This window comes from Tyto alba, unplaced genomic scaffold (genome assembly GCF_018691265.1).
Source record: "Tyto alba isolate M040663 unplaced genomic scaffold, T.alba_DEE_v4.0 Super-Scaffold_7, whole genome shotgun sequence".
NCBI classification, from domain to species: domain Eukaryota; kingdom Metazoa; phylum Chordata; class Aves; order Strigiformes; family Tytonidae; genus Tyto; species Tyto alba.
In genome coordinates this window covers 26,217,375-26,239,119 of record NW_024881328.1, presented here as the reverse complement: position 1 = coordinate 26,239,119, position 21,745 = coordinate 26,217,375, and the positions used below count along the sequence as shown (strand labels likewise).

Genomic DNA, 21,745 nt, shown 5'->3' with positions numbered 1-21,745 from the left:
TTCTTTCTCTACTCCTCTGTTAACTCCATGCCTTTGCTTATCTTCCACCACTTTAGCAGAAAAGAGTCCAAGCAAAGATAGCAAACAAAGAGGAAGCAACAACATTCCTTCGCTACTCCACTGTTTTGCGCATGGGAGTATGCCACTTCTGACTGAACGGTCCAACTGGCATCACAGCAATCCCCGTGGTATTTGACAAGGATGTTATGTTGCTTGGGCAACCATTCCTAATTGCCTTTCGGGATGCTGAGCAAACAAGATGGGTTTTTGCTGGTCTGTATGAAGGTCACGCTAGCACTGTGGCAGCGAACACGGGTTCCTGCTACAGCAAACCAGGCACTGAAAAAAATGGATGAGGCAGCCCTGTGTGCAATAACATGTCAATCACATATAAAATTCAATCTATTCCACAACTACAGTCATGTAAGATAACATGTACAACACAGTTGTCATACAAGACTACAACAACTACTATAACAGAGACATTAATGTTATTCTAGCTTCATGCTGAAAGCAAATCCAAATGTTTCCCCTGTCTTGAAAAATTAAATATATATAAAAAAGCTATTTACATATAACAACATCCTACAAGAAATAGATTGTCAACAACAGTTTGGCAGGGTGCTATTAGCATCTTTTAGAGATTGGGAAGAAAAATTTTCAGAAAGTAAGTCTCTGTTGAAACAAATAAAGGCAGAAGCTTTAAGAGCAGGAGCTATTGCCTCAAAGTTCCTCCAGAAGGTTCATCTCAGTATATGAATATTTTGCATCTTAAAAGAAACACACCATATGGTGGGAGAGCTTTTCTTAACTAGCAAAGTCTGCCTTATATTTTTAGAACAGCCGAGTTTTTCCTTGGGCATGTTTATTGACATGTTTCATAAACCTCAAACCCTTAACTGAAAAAAGAACCTATTTTGGCTGTATCAATACTGGATTTTTTTTTTAGTTCAGGAACCAATAGGAGGAAAAAGGAGAAATTTCTAGTAACTTGGGGGGAAAAGTCCATTTTAACATCAAGACACACCAAAACGATCATTTCATTGCAAGTGTATTCAAATGAAATTTCAGCTTTTCAAATTTTCGTCCATTTTTCCTTCTATGGAAAATATTTGCTAAATTTAATCCAAATTCACTAACAAAGGTACAAAAGTGCAACTTTTTTCAGTTTGTAATGAACCAGTAAACTGCACTCCCTAATCTAACAAAAATCAAAAATCCTCTTCTGTGAATCCAAGTACTGCTGCTCTATTTTCTGCCTGGCCCACAGGAGGTACAGAGCCGCCCAAACCCCTCCAGTTCTCATCATCCCTGGAGAGCTGTGTGACAGATGTCATTCAGAAACTTACAGTGGATCCTTTAAGACCCTACCAGAAAGATGGAAAATAACCCAAATTTTTCTTTTAATTGTGTTTACTCCAGTCCACTTTTGACCAAAAAACTTTCTTGGCCCCTATTACTTTCAGAATGAGCAGTTCTTTCTTACAAGTGTTTTACATTTTCAGACATTTCTCCCTGTCCAAGGAAAGCACTCCAGTTCTCTAACATAAGAACGCAGATTTTACCACTGAGAACACTTGAACAAGACAACTATCTGAGAGACCCAGGTCATGGATAACTGAGTATCAAGATGTTCTGCATCCTGAGACACTAGCACTTAATACACCGCCAAGGTCATTATCATTCAGGGGCTTTCAACTTCCCTAAAATGTACTGAGGCATATTTATTTTCATAAGGATGCTTTAACATACATAATATAAATAGCTATGAAAAGACATTATTCCCATTTAAGCCTGGAGAAAAAGACAATAGGAGTCATATTTCTCTATTATAAATTTTTATGTATTCTGAAATGTTAATAAAAGAAGTGACAGTGATGGACCATATTCAGGAGATAACAGGAAAATTAAAGCAAGACTTGTCCTTACAACTACTACTATTGATAGTGTGTTAATTTTCTGAGGAGCTATGTGAGTAAATGACGAGTTAAAACATGCCTTGCATGATTTGGTGTTATGAAGAAAAAAGAAACAAAACAACTTAATGTGGTTTTATCTATTTGCATTCTGGTTTCAATTTCGAGCTGATTTTTGGAAGACACTTTTGCTTGTGCAGATATTTATGTGCAGGTCTTGGAGTTTACGGCACATGTAGCCCCTCATCTATTTCAGTGAGGCTCCAGGAGGACACTGCCGGAGCACTTCAGATCTCAGGGCAGAGATATTACAGACTCACAGACTCTTGCTGCACTTGCATAGCCACAGGACTTGGTACTATACATAGAAGTAGGAAGATAGGAGGATACCCAAAATAAATAAATAATACATACATATATAGCATAAACTAACAAATCTTTTTAGAAGCCATATTGTTTTCATATCAAAGATTATAGGCTGAAATTTCATACAGTACACTAGCACCAAAATGAACAGCGTTCTCTGGACATTCCATATTGACATACAGTCAAGAGAGAAAGCATATATGGTCTCTTTCACTTAGATTAAAGGGTGACTTAAGTTAACGCTGGGTTAAAGATAACAGAAAGACCTCCAGCAGTAAGCAGCTGAACATAAATCTGGTTATTTTAATTACTGGTGTCATGATTTCTCAGCAGGAAGGAAGGAGCACAACATTCACCTGCAATTCTATTAGGGTTGATTCTCAACCTGAAGAGGAGACATTTATTACCATCAGGTATATACATTCATGCTCAAGATAGGACACTAAACATTTCCTTTCATGATGACATCAGATTTCATTCTTGTATCATTAAACACCCCAGTTGCCAGGATCCTATCCACACCTCTGCCCCTGCTGTTAACAACCACCATAAGATTTTATCTGAGGTCATAGCCAGAGCCAAGAGGATGTGCTGGCTATCACAGATTCTGATTAAACATGGTTCTGTAAGTATTCCTCCTCTCTCTGCTCATTCACTTTGACAAATCAGGGAACATTGTCACCTGTCTGAGAGCTTCTTATTCTTACTTGAGATGCTGATAAATTCAGATTTTCCACAGCAAGATTCAATAAAATATGAACAGGATTCTAATGATGCATTTGCATGAATAAAAAGGATGTCCAAAATGCAAGCATCATCTTCCTTCTTCAGGGGAACCACAGGTTTATGAAACTGAACAGTTATGTACCACTGCTGAAGCAGAAAATGGGATAGTAGGGTTTACTTCCTGTTTTGCTGTCCATGAAGACCTAAACAGTTTGTGTCAGAAATTGTAACTCAAGTCATCAGGTTTTTCTGAACTTCTAGTGCTGTACCAGCCGTGGTTTGAAGCTCAACATCTCCTTTTTAAGCTTCTCTTAGTGTTGTCTACTAATTTCATAGCTACTGAGAAATCTCCTAACATCTGAGAGCAACCTCTAGGCATAAGAATACTCCTGAAAAGTATATTGCATGCAAGAGTAATAACAAAAGTATAAATGATAAAATGCTACTATATTAAAAACCATAAAAGTAAAGATATAAATACAGGTAAAATTTCTCCCTCTGCTCCTTGTTACCATTCACAAATTATAAATTCAGGTTATATTCAGGGCAACTGAGTATTTGTAAATTCACTAGAATAAAACTGTTAGACTGCAATGACTCTGAGCCATTTATCATCTAGACAGTGACAATATATTGTGGTATGCTTAATTATACATAAATGCTATATCAAAAAAGTATTATTTGTTACTGATCATAATACTGCCATTTTTACAAATAACTATACCTGCAGAAGTTACACCAGAGAACTGAATTACAGAGAAGCATCCAACTTCTATTCAGAAGTGGGACCTAGTTAGTGTTTTTCAATTGAAACTTGTCATTAAAGTGTATATTGCCACTGAATGAACAAAGATACTCAAATTTAGCTCCTTTTTTTTTTTAAGGCACTTATGACAATTTCATACCCCAACATCATAAAATATTTCGTTATCCTTGACACTTCTTTTATCTCAATACCAACTTTCAAGTTCTTGTTATAATTTTTCTCCCTTTGGAGAAGAGATCACTCCAACTGTAAGGACAAGAGTAATTTTCGTAAGTAATTAATTTCATTTTTGCAACATTCCTTAGACCTTAACAATAGCTGGTAAGACAGCATGTAGCCAAATATGTGTCAGCAACCTCAGCCAAGATGCCCATAGCCATTTACACAGAAGAGAAACTCCCCTGCTGTATGCAATACCTGTTCCAAACTTAGTCAACATCAGAAAATAGCAGTAAAATAATTTTGAAAGACTACCAAGGAAATAAGCTAAGGAAGAAAAAAGGACTTGTAAGGTTAATTGTATTAATGGTACATAGTGACACCTAACAAATAAATGCTTTGGGACAGCTTCCTGACTATAACAATTCTAAAAGGCAGATTAAAAAGGAGAGAGGGAGAGGGAGGAGAAAGCATTTTAGATATTCAGTTGGAAATTGCAGTGTTCTAGAAAGAAAATCTTGCATTCATCCTTATTTTCTCTAATTTCTGATAAGCATACTGAAGCAGGAAAATTGCATCTATTCTACCAAGCAGGGCCTTCACCCACACATTTGGGAAAGTTAGCAGATCTACTTCCTGCAACTTTTTTTTTTTAAACTCTCTACAGCTGTGCAGGACACTGGTCTCCAGTTCTACACCACGGTCAGACCCTCAGCAAGACAACAGGCAACTGTGACAAACAACTGCTACGAGTTTCAAGTCTATCATCCATTCCTTTCATTTTTCTTTTAGTCTTTGAAACTATTTGTAAAATGTCATATTCTCTCTTAAATCTAGTAACAGCACTGGGAATTGCTTAATTTTGACTTTCTGCCATTTATTTTCTCCTGTATACATGTCTCGTTAGCATTGACTCTGCCTCTTATAGCTATATAGTTTAATAACAAAGATGAGAAAATACAGTTTTGTGTGCAGAAAGAACTAGAATGTGGTACTAAATACAGTGAAGCATGTAAAATGTTAATTACAATAAAAAATACTGAAATGTGTTGCTCAGGTCACTGCAGGATTGCTAACCAAAATACCTACAGCAGTTTGCAGATACAAGCACAATGCTTGGGGTCATAGCTACCGCTGATGATGCCTGCCTGTCCAGCATGCACCCATGCTACAGCTAAACAAGGTACACAGGTTTAGAAACTCATCCAGAACAGTCCCTTGCAATCTGCCATCGAGCATAACCAGAAGGGGAAGATACTCTCTCTCTGCTTAGTTTCTGACCCTGTATTATGAGCAAGAGCCTGTTTGCTAAATCCTGTACAGACAGTTCAATTCTTACGCACATAATCTTTTTCTGAGACACAAATTCCCCATTTTAATTTATGTAGGTCTTCTGTAGATCATTGGATGAAACTCCATACCACACAGTCCTTGTCAGCCACAGTTAACAAGTGAGTTTGTTCTTATTTTCTGTCAAGCAATGCAACAACAGTAAAAGCAAACACCGTGGGAGAAACTTTATGGAAATTCTAATATCATTACTTACAAGACCCATCTCATCCTGGGATGGAAGATTAATGACCTAAAGTACTTTATTTCTCTACTTCTCATATGGCTGAGTAAATGCTGTTGCCTCCTGTGTTCTGCTTATATGCACACATACCCTTATTAGCAAAACAAAAATAATGAGCAAAACCTAAACTTTGACATTCGCTGTCTTTCACTTTTGACCTGTTGTGTTGCCTTTGATCATGCCACTCTTTTGCTTCTTGATAAATCTATGGAAATAGAAATGCAAAGTGCATATTTGCTTCAGATAATAAAAAAAATTTTTTCTCTAATTCAAATTTACAGTATTTTTGAAAGATGTGTAGAGGGATATCTAGAGGATCATAGAATGGTTTGAGTTAGAAAGGACCTTAAAATGATCCAGCTCTATCCCCCCTGCCATGGGCAGGGACACCTTCCACCAGACCAGGCTGCTCAAAGCCCCATCCAACCTGGCCTTGAGCCCTTCCAGGGAAGGGGCAGCCACAGCTTCTTTGGGCAACCTGTACCAGTGCCGCACCACCCTCACGGGAAAGAATTTCTTCCTTATATCTAACCTAAATCTACCCTCCATCAGTTTAAAACCATTACCTCTCATCCTATACCTACACTTCCTGATAAAAGAGTCCCTCCTCATCTTTCCTGTAGCCCCCTTTAAGTACTGGAAGGCCACTATAAGGTCTCCCTGAAGCCTTTTCTTCTCCAGGCTGAACAACCCCAACTCTCTCAGCCTGTCTTCATAAGGGAGGTGCTCCAGCCCCCTGATCATCTTCATAGCCTCCTCTGGACCCACTAGAGCAGGTCTGTGTCCTTCTTGTGTTGGGGGCCCAAGAGCTGGACACAGAACTCCAGGTGGGGTCTCACAAGAGCAGAATAGAGGGGGAGAATCCCCTCCTGCAACCTGCTGGCCACACTTCTCTTGATGCAGACCAGGACACAGCTGGCTTTCTGGGCTGTGAGTGCACATTGCTGGCTCACAGTCAGTTTTCCACCCACTAATACCCTTCAAGTCCTCCTCTGTGGGGCTGCTCTCAACCCACTCATTGCCCAGCCTGTATTTGTGCTTGGGATCTCCCTGACCCATGTGCAGGACCTTGCACTTGGCCTTGTTGCACTTCATGAGGTTTGCACAGTCCCACCTCTCCAGCCTGCCCAGGTCCCTCTGGATGGCATCCCTTCCCTCCTGCGTGTTGACTGTGCCACCCAGCTTGGTGTCATCACCAGACCTGATGAGGGTGCACTCAATCCCATTGTCTATGTCACCAACAATGATGTTAAACATCACCGGTCCCAGTACTGATCCCAGAGGAACACCACTCGTCACAACTCTTCACTTGGACATCGAGCTGTTGATTGCAACTCTATGAGTGCGACCATCCAGCCAATTCCTTATCCACTGATTCACCCTTCCTTCAAACCCGTGTCTCTCCAATTTAGAGACAAGAAAGTCACGTGGGACAGTGTCAAATGCTTTGCACAAGTCCAGATAGATGACATCAGTTACTCTACCCTTATCCACCAATGCTGTAACCCAATCATAGAAGGCCACCAGATTTGTCAGGCACGATTTGCCCTTAGTGAAGCCATGTTGGCTCTCACCAATCACATCCTTATTATCCATGTGCCCTACCATAGCTTCTGGGAGGAAGCTCCATGATCTTGCTGGGCAGAGGTGAGACTGATCATTAAAGCAACAAAAAACATTTAAAAAATTAAATACATTTGGCTTGCTGCCAACATATTAATAGGAAACCTTTGTTCAGGGATCTATAAATTATAATATTTCAGTTTATAACAATTAAACTGAAAAACAAACCCTCCACAGTACCAGTACTTAAACATTGACAAATTTCAGTGACTACAAAGATAAGACAAGCCATCACATTACTGAATGAGCAGAAAACTAACCCATGACAGGGATAATTTTCAGTTTCTTAGAAAGTCTAATTTCCCCAAATAAAACATTCACCCTCTTAACGTGAGGTGCTTGAACAAAGGCTTTAAAAATGCGCCACAATTCCATCATTATTTGAGTATTTAACTCATAAACACAAGGAATGGTTGGCAATGAGAATAAAATGACACACACTAAGTACGCATTATACAAAATATAAAGATAAATAAAGATTAGCTATCTGGGAAGCACACAGAAGTCTGAGAAAACTAGAAGCCTCACACTTCCTCATTTATCCTTTAATGGAAAAAAAATACATTAGCTGAAAAAGTATTGATTTTCTTTGCTGCAATATGTGGGAGCCTAAAGAACTGAAAATCATTTTTGCAGCATACTGAGATTGCTTAAATAGAAAAACCTCAGAGAGATCTGCTTGAATTACTTCCTGGATCTTACAATACACATATACATTTATTTCTGTTCGGACTTGTCCTTCTAAATGAGAAACTCGCATTTGGAAGTTGTACCATTACAGTTAAATCTGCTTCAGCATGGTTGAAATGTGTAATCCACCTTGACAGAATCGCCAGTGCAAAGTGTAAATATTTCACTTGCTGTTATTAATAAATGGCACCTTACACTGCTATTAGGCATAAGGCCTGTTAGGAAAATAAGTGATTTTCCATGGTATACTTAATGTGAATTTCCAGGCATTTTGTTCTCCAGGGTTTTTCTGCTTTCATACTTCTCAGCCCCTGCCAGCCCACACCGAGGATCTCCTCAGATGGCAAAGGAGCTTCAGGAGAAGCAGGGAAGACTGCATCAGCCAGGCTGCAGGAGGGGCAGCTGGAGGGGAGAGGCATGGAACACCGGCAGCCTGAACACAGGGACATGCCTGTGTCCACAGGGGGAATCGGTGAGCCTGGGCACAGGACTGAAATTCAGAAAGGAGTTTACTGATGGGTAGGAAATGACCTGCAAAGGAGAGGCAGAATGATAAAGAGGGCAAGAGCTGAGAAAGCACAGCTCAGTGCTGGAAACTCAGAGTAGTGAACAAAATCCTGATGCACTTGCCTTAAAAAAATAGTTTCAAAATTAGTTTGCATTCATTATAGTTCTTTATAAGAAACTAAATTTCATCTATAAACAGATTTATCTAACATTGGTGGTTTTTTCAGTGTTATATCACACAGCTATGACACATTTTTCATAGCAAACTACCCAATAACCAGCCAAGAAAGCAGAACTACACATTCTTCAAGATATCTGTGGCCTAAAGAGCAGTTTGTTTCCATCAGCTTTCAACATAGGTATGTTGCCAGAGATGTCAAAGTGTGAAATGAATAAAGCTGCCATGCCCTCCATAAGCATGTTCTGCATTTCTCAGCACTGAGCCTGGTGTCTACAACCAGATGAAGCAGAATAGAATGAAAAAAAAAGAAAGAGCTTACCACAGAACACATGCAGTGGCATCAAGAAATAAAACTTCTTTGTTATGAGATACTGTCCCTTTTCTAGTGAGCCTAATTTACATCAATCCCGTCTTAAATAGGTCTGGTTTACTGTACTTAAAACCCCTTCAACTGATGTAAAGTTAGCATACTTCTGTTGCCGTCAAGGGAACATCACCATGTTTATCAAGTCCTTATTGTTAGTCTCTATCTATTTTTTAACATAGCATTATTCTTTACTGTGTCTTTGAAACTATTTTTACTGAATTCCTACAAATAGCACAAGTGAAAAAGAATGAAGAAAATGTAGAAAAAGCTGTAGTCAATATATTTAAACTTTACCAAAAAATGTTATGTAACTTAAAAACAATTCAAACTGTAAATAGTATATAGAATAGTAAAGAGGTACAGCACAAGTTCATTACTGACGTTATTTGTGAGTACATTAACTCAATCATTTTGTGTAAAACTAAGTTAAGATTAAAGCACAAAAATTTGCAAATACTGAATAAATCTCTCAAATTCTAAAGAACATTGAGGAGGAGATCTAATATCAGAAAGTAATTATACCAGAAATAGCATAAGGTGGTGGAGGCTAATAATACCACATTGTATTTGCAGCACGAGCTGGCATCCAAGGGCTGGTACAGCTCTGGACTGGACAGTCAGCAGGTATTAGAGGTGAAGGCAGTGATCTCCCCCCACCCTGTGCACAGCCCTGGTACAAGGCATTAAGAGTTTGAATAACATTTCAGCTATTAGAAAGTGCACACATCATAGAGGAGAAGTATATATTTGGATCTATAAAGGTGGTACAGTTAAAAGAAAAATGAGGCAATCAAGAAGGCACAAAACATCAGGAGAACTATGAACAGCAATCTGTTACACAGCCTCTGTGGAACTGATCTGGGCATTTCAAGTGGGAAGCCTAAAACCTAAGGATATTAAGAAAAATATCACAGCTTTAGGAAAGGCCAAGTGATTACAACACACCTGTTAGTTTACTACCTCCTCTACCTGTTCACATTACATTGATTTGGCCAAAACACTATGAAAAACAAAGCAAATTATGAATTGGAATTTGTAAATTGTAAAGGCAAAAAATCTGCCACTCTCCCTTTTCTTGCTAGTATAGCTTACAAAATTTTACTTAAATTTATAGCTTCGTCAGACATTTTCTCTTCTTCAGGCAGATAGACACACAACAGCTGTTATAGAAAAAGTAAGAGCTATGAACCCAAGCTGACACATTCATTGTTACATTTAAAAGCAACCAACTACTTTGCAAAGGTTGCTGTTGGATCTGGATCACCAGAAATGGAAATTAAAAAGCATATGATAGATTACTTTTGAAACTGCTTCTATTCCTTGAACTCACAGATGCTGCATAACCATGTGGAGCTACTGAAGAGTCCTGTAAGGGTGTGAGGGTTAGTAGTTTGCCTAATTCTAATCCTCAGACTCTGACCTGGTTTGGGGCCTACCCCATTAATCCTTAACTCACATTACACAACACCACCATTATTGTATTAATTAGAGACAGAAGCCACACCAATTATTAAGTGTAAGCTCTGTCACGCAACAGTATTTATGGTGACCAGGCAGGGGACAGAGTGTGCAGCTACTAAAGAAAATACCTTGTTATTTTTTTAAAAATATTATTTTGCATTTTGTGTCACTCTGAATCATATACTGCAAACTGACAGGTTTTATATGTAGGCTATAGTAGCAGTCATAGGCAGGACTAAGAGGCCTACTCAGTGGACCACCATATAATTTACATTTAGCTTCCCATAGCATATTTGCACACCCACACAAACAGAGGTCACAGTTAAGGACGGTCATAATTTTTTTTTTTTTTTCACTCAGACAGTGGGTTATTTTTGCCCATGATTATGTCACCCAAGAACATTAAACCAGGTAGCAGCTATGACCTGACCATATTTACCAGAAGCTACATGCACAAGAAAGCACAGCTGTCAGGTGTAAGTGAACTTGGAAAGACAACTTGCATTTAGCTGACAGGAACAGGGGAAAACAAAGACAGATTTTACTCATCAACAACCATTACAATGAAAGACACAGACTTTATATGGCTACAGAAGTAACCTTTCAGTACCAGTGGCACACTGATACTTTACATTCAGACTCATCCTCTGAGTACCCTATAGCTCCATTTCATATCATTCCCATCCTCCTGTTTTCTGTAAACATCTTCTGAAGAAAGCTTGTTTTCCAGAAACAGATTAAAACCAAGAAACACAGACTTTAAACACAAAAGAGACATAATTACTTTCAGAGGGATGTATGTGTCATGCTCACACTGGGGTCAGAGGGGCCCCAAGATGACTCCACGTCAACCACCAATTTCAGATCTCAACAATCTGCTTTGTTTTGAAGCTTTTTCCTTTTAACAAAGTATCATTTCCACCATCAGTCACCACCTTCTCACCCAGCTGACCCACTCCACTCTGAAGGAAACACTTACCACTAACTATTCCAGCTTCCCATTTACAAGATGAAAGGCCCTTTCTCTAGTACATTTATTGCCGTTTCTGTAGTTGTCCATCAGTGATTTTTGCCTGTCTAGCTTCCCCAGAAGATCAATCCTTGCCAGGTGGCAACATGGCTAACCAGCACCCTAAAAATGAAGGTATAGAAGAAAATAAGTTGCCCACCACCACCTTCCTAAAAGTTTTACTACTCCAGATATAAATTAATTGCAGAAAGCTTTTTCTTGTGGCCAAAACCTCAAAAATAATAATCTGGATTAATTTCCCTCCCACTTTTCAAAACACAGTGCCATTACTTTCCCAACAAGATTGAATTTTATTTTCAAAGAGAGGATGGGAAGAAACAGTTAAAAATCGTTTTCCTGAAAAAGATCACAAGGGTGTCAGGCAACCCTGAGTAGGTCAGGCATAAAAATGCCCATACAGTGCAAGTGGGGACAAGAGCCCATCTGTGGTCCCACTGCAGAAGCAGGTCGATCACACGCAGGAGGGAGACGGTGGAGGCAGAGGTGAAACGGGAAGAGGAATCACCAGCTTGGAACCACTCCTGTCAAAACAGAAGTTTTCACAGAAACTTCTCTTGACCCAATTCCTGTTTAACACCACCTTATCCATGCTGGGTTTGTCACAGGGGAATGGGGTGGGGCGATTGCAAGAATAGAAAGATACCACTCTCTGTCACATAATCTAGTCATGTTTCATTAAGCAGAATGGGTGCGGCATTTCTGTTTCAGCTTGCCTATTCTATCACACACACACAAATCAAGGTCCAGGTGACACTGCCACCAGACACCCTGGAGAGCAGAGTGCTCACCCCAACCACTCACTGGGTCCAAGTCCTGGCCGGTGGTCTGGACCTCACACCAGGCTGTTCTGCTCCAGCTCAGCCTTCCAAGTGTCAGAAGTATGTGCATGTCCCATGTGATGCTCCCTCATCCTCCACAGCTAGGGCTACTGATTTCATTATTTATTGCTTTCTCATATAAACTGTCAGTATGAGCCATCAAAGGTCTCACCAATTCCACAGTACATATCTAACATCAATTAGTGGTTGCCACCAAGACTTCTGTAACTCTTTAGTCTCCCACCCCAAAATGTGTTACAGGAAGTGTGAAGTTAGCAACAGTTACAAAACAAAGTTCTTCTTTTTTTTTTTTTTTTTTTTTAATTTTCCAGAATTAATCATGTCAGCTAGAACTGGGCAGATGTAGCCAACATCTCCTTTGTCTGGGCAGGTAGACTTCACCCCATGGCACAGGTTCCATACGGCCTTTTCTTTGGGCAACCTGAGCTTATTCTATTTCTCAACAGAAAATTTTTCAAGTTCATCATCTGAAAAAAGGTATCACAGTCCAAATTAAGGTACCTTGAAATTGATCTATAGATCATTCTTACACAAATGTTACTTACTTTGGGTTTAGTTGTTTTTATAACAAAGCAATCCCGGATATATACCCTACTGTACTGATGTAAAGGATCTAATACATTATTTTAAGGTCTTTGAATCCTTCACAAACACAACCAGAAGCAATACATGCTATAGAAATGCTTTGTACCAATAGAACAGCATCTGCATTAGGGAGTGGGACTACATTCAATACCATATACACATAAATCAATCCAGCCTTTTAAGGTCCTTAGCATCTCTGCTTGGACTAGAAATATGCAAATCAATAGGGACTAAGCATAGCTTTTGTGATTTCCACAATTTTCATGTGAACTGAAAAGTATAGGGGTTTTATATAGTTTATAGGCTACAAGCATTTCAATCACTCAAGTTCCACTGTAAAACAGGGAAAATAAAACTCTTATTTTAGCAGAGTTAAGAATGCAAGTGGTCAGATCACACTGTGAGATATCATAACCAAGACTGGACTTCCTATCTTCTAAATTCTGGGTAGATTCAACTTATTCACCTGATTCTCAGCATCCTGTAATAAAGAGGAAAGCATTCACTGGAGTAAGGGGAGGGCTGAAATTCCACAAATGGAAAATATTTGACTGAGGAACATCAAACCTTTAAGAGATGTCCAGGGACTGCACTTGGCTAGAAATACAGATACTGTCTGCCGGCAAGGAGACAGCAAGAAAACCAAGTTTCCCATAAGGAAATTGATTTTTGGTATAAAACTTAATCTTTGAATCTAATGCAACATGACACTTGCTACTTGAAGTTCTTGCAACTCTATATTAAGTTCACAATCTACTAGAGATTTCTTTACACCTCAAGTTAGTGTATCCATTATTTCTTTTAAGAGAAGTGTTCTCAACTAGTATTCAAATATATTCATCTTAAAAGAAACTTAAAAAAAAAAAAACAAAAAACAAACAAAAAAAAAAAAAAGGAAATTATTTCACTTGGTTTCAAAATGCAGCTGTTCTCCCTGCTACAGCGACACATCTCTAAGGACCATTATAAAGCTCTCCTCACCTTTAGGATATTACAACTGCCATACATTCCAGACCCACCCTCTTTGCTTCAGTCTCCAACTTCTTCCTCCTCCTCCTTCAAAGCTTCTCTTTTTAAAGATATAGATAACAAGTGATGAGACACAATCTTTTCTGGTTTCTGAGTTGGTGGTGGAGTGGCTCACACTAAAACCATCTAAACAACCGGTCTGTAGCTTTCTCAGAAAGACAAGCTGGGAAATTCAGCAGCTCTCTCTCTTCTGCTACAACCCATAACTGTATATAGAGCCTTCAGCACATACTGGCACATTTTACTTGGAACCAGATCCTAAACTAGCTGGAAAGTCTCTAGGATTAACACACATACTCCAGAAAACATAATTCTGAGTTTCTAAGCACCATCTATTTTTCACTGTAAATAGAAAATAGTAGTGTCTGGGTTTTGCCTTTGGTGTCAAAACAGTTAAAATTACAGAATAGTTCAGGCTGGAAGGAACCTCTAGATGTCACTTGGTCCAACCTCCTCCTTTAAAAAAAAAAAAAAGAAAAATACACCAAAACAAATCTTACTTCATCCCTGTTTTTTCCTCTGTCAACAATTGACTCTAGTATTTTGGTATTGTTCACTTTTTTCCTCCCTTAATATCTTAATGAGTCTCTTCAGCCAAGGAGTTTCCCTAAAATACATGAGTTTGTCTATACATGATAACTCCCATGGTCTTCTCTTATCTTCCATGTTTCATGTTTAGCTGTCCTCCCTTTCACTGGTTTATCAGCTGTCAGCACCAAAATATTCTTCCATCATTTTTTAGCTCTTCTGAAAGGAACAACCCCAACAGAGGGATGTGTTAGAAACACCATTCACCAGGATATATACAGAGGTGGCATTTAAAGAAAACTTTTAACTGCCTACACATCTGTATTCTGACATACAGAAAATAGCTGAAAGCTGTAGGTTTATATTTACAGCTCAGAAAACCTAGGTATGAAGATAATTAAATTAGTTACAAACATACATAAATAACACCATTCATAGCATGAACTCTACTAGTAGGGCCTGTAGCAATAGGACAAGGGACAATGGTTTTAAACTAAAAGAGAGTAGATTCAGGCTAGATTTAAGGAAGAAATTTTTATGATGAGCATGGGGAAACACTGGAACAGGTTGGCAAGAGAGGTGGTAGATGCCCCATCCCTGAAAACATTCAAGGCCAGGTTGGACAGGGCTCTGAGAAACCTGATCTAGTGGAAGATGGCCCTGCTCATTGCAGGGCAGTTGGACTACATGACCTTTAAAGGTTCCTTCCAACCCAAACTATTCTGTGATTCTGTAATTTCATATTCCCTAATATTTCAGAATATTACAACCAAATTCAGTTCACATTACCTGGCATCTCATTATGCAATGTTCTCATCTCACTAGCCTTCTTACATCTGGAGTTTCTGTATTTATCAACAAAGCCATGTTTTGAAACTGCCAAAAATCCAACATCCTATACAGTGCCTGAGCATGTTTACCTTCATTTGTATATAGTACCTGTTGCTGCTTCTTTTGAGATCTTGAACCTTTATATTGTAAATTCAACTCAAAAGAAAAAAAAAAAAAAAAAAAAGCAGGCATTTACTTTAATATTCCACTGGGAAGGATTTATTTATTTATTTTAATCTCATTAAACTCAGCTTAAGAAAGAAACAGAAGCCTGAAGGAAATTCTTGGAGAAATTCCTTATAGAAGTACAGTTGCCCAGAGTAACATATTCCATGAAAAATATCTATAGAAGCTTCTGCCTTTTACCACATCAACACAGTCAAAAGCTTCAAAACCAGCAAGCATTTAGTTATAAGGGAAAAAAAAAAAAAAAAAAAAAAAAAAAAAAAAAAAAAGAGAGCTTTCCAGTTTTAATCATCACATATACCAGAAATCCCTGGGAACTGTTTGGATTGCTCAGTGTTTTTAAAAAAATATTAGAAAAGACAAAAAGACATGGGTAATGGACAATTATTTTCTACTCTATATATGAGGCATAAGGGTTAATTAAACCATTAGGACATGCTCACTGTATACATACATACACATTAAAAATACAGAGACACACACACACACCCCCTTTCATCAATGAAGCGCTGGCCATTCCCTTCCTGTCTCCCACTGCAATACCAGTATCAGTGACAGCAGGATCTCCAGCATGACACAGAAAGGCTAACCTGGAGAAATAGTGTCCCTTAAGAAACACAACTCTCCTGAGACAAATCAGCATGGTATAGAAGCATAAATTCTCATGAATCTAAAGGATTACATAAAAAAAAAAAAAAAAAAAAAAATGCCAGAGAAAATCCATGCTGATATCTCATGTATTTGGCAAAACAAGAACAAAACCATTCACTTCTGTCATGCTGAGAAGTCCAATGGTAGATCCTAACTCAGAACATGTGCGGCAGCAAGGCGCAGACACAAATACGTATCCCACACACAGACACGTGCTGAAGGAAAGTGAAGCAGTACATTAACACCCTCTGCCTTCAGCTCCAGCGTGGATTGAAGGAAGAAGCGGCAAAGGAGAGCAGCCCCATCTCCAGCAGCACTTGCAATAGAGCATGAGGCGGGGGACTCCTCTACTGAAGAAGTCACAAGGCTTTATCTTTCCACAGCCACGGTGGCTTTGCAGTAAGGTCTGAATGGCTACCCAGTTGCACAGCAACTCTAATGCCTGTGAGCAAAGTTATGGTTTTGATGATTGCATAAAAAACACATCCAAGTGTATAAACATACAGGGAGAGTACAGCCCTTCAACACTAGCACTTGGAAAAAAAAAAAAAAAAAAAATCCACACTTGTTTCTCCAAGTACACAAACCAGTGTTTTCTTATTCCTGGGTGGAACTGAAGCAAACTAAAGACTAGAAAATCTGCAACAAAAACTTGGAGCATCACAGAGCTTTATGAATAAGCAGCCAGAATGGGCCAAGAACAAAAAAGGGCCAATAATAAGAAAACTTGCTAACAAGACCCCTAACAGTATAGCTCACAACCACTATGGGGGATCTGGGAGTGTAATAGCAAACTAATAGAAAGTGGAAGACATGAGCTTGAGGAGCTACAGTACAATGAAATGTACCTCTTCCAGCCCTCAGCAGCAAGGGAAAATGTTTAGTCACAAATCCTGCAATAATTTGTTTTTCCAGATGAACATCCTGCCATTTACTTGCACAAGAAAGGTAATTTAAATATAAACCTCCTTAGGGTATTTTAAATAATACGTGTTGTACACATCTCTTGCTAATTTATCTAAAATGGAGAGAAAATACAAAGTAGTCCTCCTCTTGTGTAGTTTTTAAACAAAAAAAAACAATAATTCTAAAACCCATTTATTATATATAAAGCTAAATGTTTCATTAAACTTATAAGATACTGTGATCTTAACAACCACATCTGCTTAACCTCTAAAGGTCAAGGTCATGACATTTATACCAAGATTTAAAAAGTCTAATTGTAGTATCTACAGCTACATGGACAGCAGCTGGTTATTAGAAAAGAACTATTATAAACCAAACACAATTATATTATACAGAAACCATCAGATATTTGATGAGATTTTAGTCTTAGAGCTGGTATCATTCTGCAAGTTAATCATCTGGAGAACAGAAAATCTGTTAGGAATGCAATTAAATGTACCAGTTCCATTAAAATTGAGCTGATATAGTTAATTGTAGTCTTTAAATAGCTATTTCCTCACACCTTCACTAAGCAATTATTTTTTCATCTACTGAGTAAGACTCTATTTAAGGAACACTTTTCACTTAAACTCTCTAATAAGATTTGTGAATACTTCTGTTCTGTTACGTTACCCCATACAAGTTGCACTGCAGTTTGCTGTTCGACCTTGGATTCCTAATTCACTCCGAGATGTACAGCAAGGTCTTTTGTTTCAGTTACTATTAGCCTGTAGTATCTGCATTGCTGAAGCTTTGGGGAAGGATACCAACAATGTAGCCTTGCAGCACGCTAAAGCAGTTATAAAATAAAACGAAGGGAGGGTCCAATGGCGAAACCCAGGTCAGATGGTCGTTTTAAGCATCAGCACTCCTGACAAACAGATGATTTCCAAACAACTGTTTTAATGAATCCGTATGTATTCAAAAGTACTCGCAAGGGGTTTGCAGCATTGCTAGCAAATTGGGAATACAGGCCATTGCTGCCCTTTTTTTTTTTTTCTTGAGACAGGATGAAAACAAAAAGGCATCCTAAGAGAGCAGCAACTTAGCAATATCCGATCCACAATTCATTCTCCCAGACCAGACAGTTTATCGGGGCATTTTAAACCGCTCTGCGCGGGAGGCGTTAAAAAGCGCGGCTCCGGGGAGCGGAGCCGGGGCCGGGGCCGGCACCGCCGCGCGCGGCCCGGATGCCGTTACGTAACCGTAACCGTAACCGTAACCGTAACCCCGGGCCGCCGCCGGGGCCGGATGCTCCGGCCTCGCCCCGGGCCCGGCCGCTGCAGCCCCCGCCGGGGCGGCCGCAGCCCCCGCACCCGGCCCGCCGCCACCGCGCCCCGGCCGTGCCGCGCAGCCCCCCGGGGGGCCCGGCTCCGCCGCGCAGCGCGACCCGGCACGGCACGGCCCCGCCGCTCCCCGGCACGGCCTGTCCCGCCGCTCCGGCTGCGGGCCCGGGCCTCCGGCCCCCGCGCCCCGCCCGCGCCGCCGCTCAGCGCCCACCTCCTCGCCGGGATCCGCCGCGCATCCCCGCTGCGGCCCGAGAGGCTGCGCCCCGCCGCTCCCGCCCACCGCAGGTCCCCGCCCGTCTGACGGAGGGAGGGAGGGAGGGAGGCGGGAGGGAGGGAGGGAGGGAGGGAGGCGGGCGGGCGGGCGGGCAGCCTCCTCGCTCCGCCGCCGCATCCCGCCGCCCCCCGCCCCTGCCCGCCGGCCAAGGTGCCCTCCGCGCCGACCGGCACCCACCTGCATCAGCGGGCCCGGCCCGGTGACAGGTACCGCGGGGCCGGGCCGGGCTGGGCTGCGCGGAGAGGAGCGGAGCGAGCAGGATGCGCCGTGTTGCTCCCTCCTGCCGAGCGCGGTCGCGGCCCTCTGCGCGCAGCGGCGGGGCTCGGCTCGGCTCGGCTCGGCTCGGCTCGGCTCGGCTCGGCTCGGCTCGGGTCGGCACGACACGGCACCTCGCCGGCCGCTCCCGCAGCCGGGCCCGGTGCGCGAAGCAAAGCCCGGGGTCAGGTTGATGCCGGCGTGTCGGAGAAAAGGGGGCAGCGGCGGGGACCGAGTAACGGACTTCGGTGATGAGATCAGGTCCAGAATTAAACTGGAGAGCACGTGGGCAACAACGGGGATGTTCTCCAGCAAGAGGGACCGCCGTGCCACGGGCGGTGGCGGGCAAAGGGGTGCCGCCGGGACCCCCGGGGGGAAGCGCAGGGCAGCAGAGCGCAGGGCAGCGCTGCCGGCAGCCCCCGCCGCGGCCTTTCCCCACGCTGAGGCGCGATGCCCGGCACTGCACTGCCACCCCCCCCGCACTCCCACTGCGTTTGCTGATTTGGTCTCTGTTATCCAATAATGGGAGGTTGTTGAAAAAAAACACATTACATACTCTTGAAAACTGCCAGAGAAGTTACTCCCTTAGTTTCATCTATATTAACCTTTATTTTTCCTTTTTTTTTTTGTTTTGTGCATCCTCTTGTCACAACTTTCATGACACCCTTGATGGCTGGAAGCTGGGCTGTCCTGTGTAGAGAAGCTACCGAGCAGCAGAGGACAGCTCTGGAGGAGGCAGGTTGCAGACTCACCTGCGTGGTTCACGCCTTGCCTCTGGCACCCTGGTCCTGCTGGAGCCTGGTCACTCCCTGTCCCCAGGGCTTGCGCACTGGCCCGTCCTCAGAGGATGGCTCTCATTTTTGAAAATCAGTGCGGTTGTTATCCAATGACATGAGAATTTTTTTCACTGATTTTTACTCATAATTTATACCACCATGAGAAAAGGTTTGAACACGTTGAGAAAATGTTGAGTAAAAACATAAACACAGGAAAAGAACTATATTCTATTTCATCCATCCAAGAATGTGACCTGTTCTTCTCAAGTTTAGTCTCATTAACAACTGAGAGGAATGTTCTCCAAAAGAAAGTTATAAAACACAGTTCGATTCTTGATGCGAAGACAAAACGTCCACAGGTTAAACCATATATTTCTTTCCACTATTCTGTATAAGACACAAATGTCTTTAAAATGTCCCCTTCTTTAATTCAGGCAGCAAGGAATTTTACTAAATATAATATGAAATGTTTGCTTACCAGCCATACACTGAGGATAAGCACATCTATGAGCATTAAAAAATATTTACAAACAGTCTTAAGAAAATATTTTTATTTTCTCCCGTAGTAGCAACATTGTTGTTTCTTTGCTGTCATTTATTGTTAGGGTTTGTGGGTATTTGGCAAAATAGTACACTTAGGCAAGGCATAGGTAGCAGACACATGTTTTTATTAAAGATTTTTGCAAATTACACTGTGTCTTTTTTGCAAATTAATTCACATTATGCAAAACTGAGAGTACAGCAGTAGTAACTAGTAAAACGGAAATGTTTTGAAGAATGAGCATGGCATACCAAAGAGCATTAAAGAGTGTCTGACAACAAAACAAATTAGACAGAGGGAGAATTCAGGGGGCAGCAGCAGGCTCATAGCAGGCGTGTGCTATAAAGGCAGCAAAAGGCAAGCACCAGTGAGGTGGAAGCTGGGTGCATCTGAGGGTAGGGGAGTGCCAGCAGATGGAGGAGCCATCTCCAGGAATCAGAAAGCACAGCTACCAGCAGGACTGACATCAGGTAACTCTGTTCTGAGTAGGAAACCAGATCAACATCCTCTTTCTTTCACAGATGCTGACCACCCAACACATTATTCGCTTTCTTCTTTGAGTCCTCCTTAGGGCTCAATTACTTAGAATACTTCTGGCCAAGCACTGTTGCACCTAAATAGCCTAAAATTAATCGTGTGAAGACCAAAGATCTTCACAATTTCCTGATGATGCAAAATTACTCATGGTAAGCAAAAAAAGCTGACTCAGAGCAGCTGTAGAAGGACCTGACAATAATGAGACAATTGGTAAAAGTCTATGTCAATAACTGAAAACTAATGTAAACAGTAATGAAAATAACCCTAACTAAACATACATAACAATGGGCTATAATCTAGCCTTTATCATTTGGAGTCATTGTGAGTAGTTTTCCGCAAACACTCGCTTGTTACTCAGCAGTAGTCCAAAAGGCAAACAGTGTTAGCAATTATTCCAAAAGCAGCGGAGAACAAAGCAGATGAGCTCATTACATCCCTATGTAAATCTCTTGCGCACTTGAGTGCTGTGTACAGTTCCGGTTCCTTCATATGAAAATGTGGAACTAGAAAATGCATGTACGCAGCTAAAAGGATGTATGCAGAGGTATGGGAACACATCTGTGCAAGGAGATAATTTCTAGCTGGAGAACAGACTGGGAAAGGATTGTCTTCCGATCTATAAAATCCCAAATGATACGTAGGAGGCCAGCAGGAAACGATCACACACTCTTTTCCATGACACAAGACTTCAGGGAGACTCAGTATACGATCAGGCAGCAGGCTTAAAACAACAGCTGGGAAGAACTTTTCCATACAAAGTGTTATTAAATCAGATGGCTTGCTGCAACATAACACTATGGAGCTGAAGAGGCAGATGTTTTTAAGCAGGGATTATACAAATGAATGAAGGATAGATGTAGCTATTAAGCATAGTAATTTCATTTGCAGTTCTTGCTTAAAAGGTGACTGCCTGTTGCCTGCTGAAAGTTGCCCCCGAAAGGACACTCATTATCTGCCCTGTTTCAATGCTCTCCCTGAGCATCGGTTTCCAGCTGCTACGGAGAGCAGGACACCAGATTAAATGGACCTTTATGTTAGTCCTCTACAGCCATTCAGATGGTTTATTCTTTTCTTTCTGCTCAGTTACGTATGAGGAACCAAGGACAAGCAGCAT

At 41.1% G+C, this 21,745-nt stretch overlaps 1 protein-coding gene across 4 annotated transcripts in view; it reads right to left on the bottom strand.

The window, feature by feature from the left end:
* OSBPL6 (oxysterol binding protein like 6) overlaps positions 1-19,062 on the bottom strand; it is a 104,810-nt gene extending 85,748 nt beyond the window's left edge. For 3 of the 4 annotated variants that reach the window (XM_042784075.1, XM_042784076.1, XM_042784077.1), the window contains exon 1: positions 18,700-19,061. The gene's annotated coding sequence lies outside the window, so the exon portion shown is untranslated. Of the gene's footprint in view, positions 1-18,699 lie in introns of all 4 variants that reach the window. The other variant, XM_042784079.1, reaches the window with a different exon arrangement.
* Positions 19,063-21,745: the final 2,683 nt, after the last annotated feature.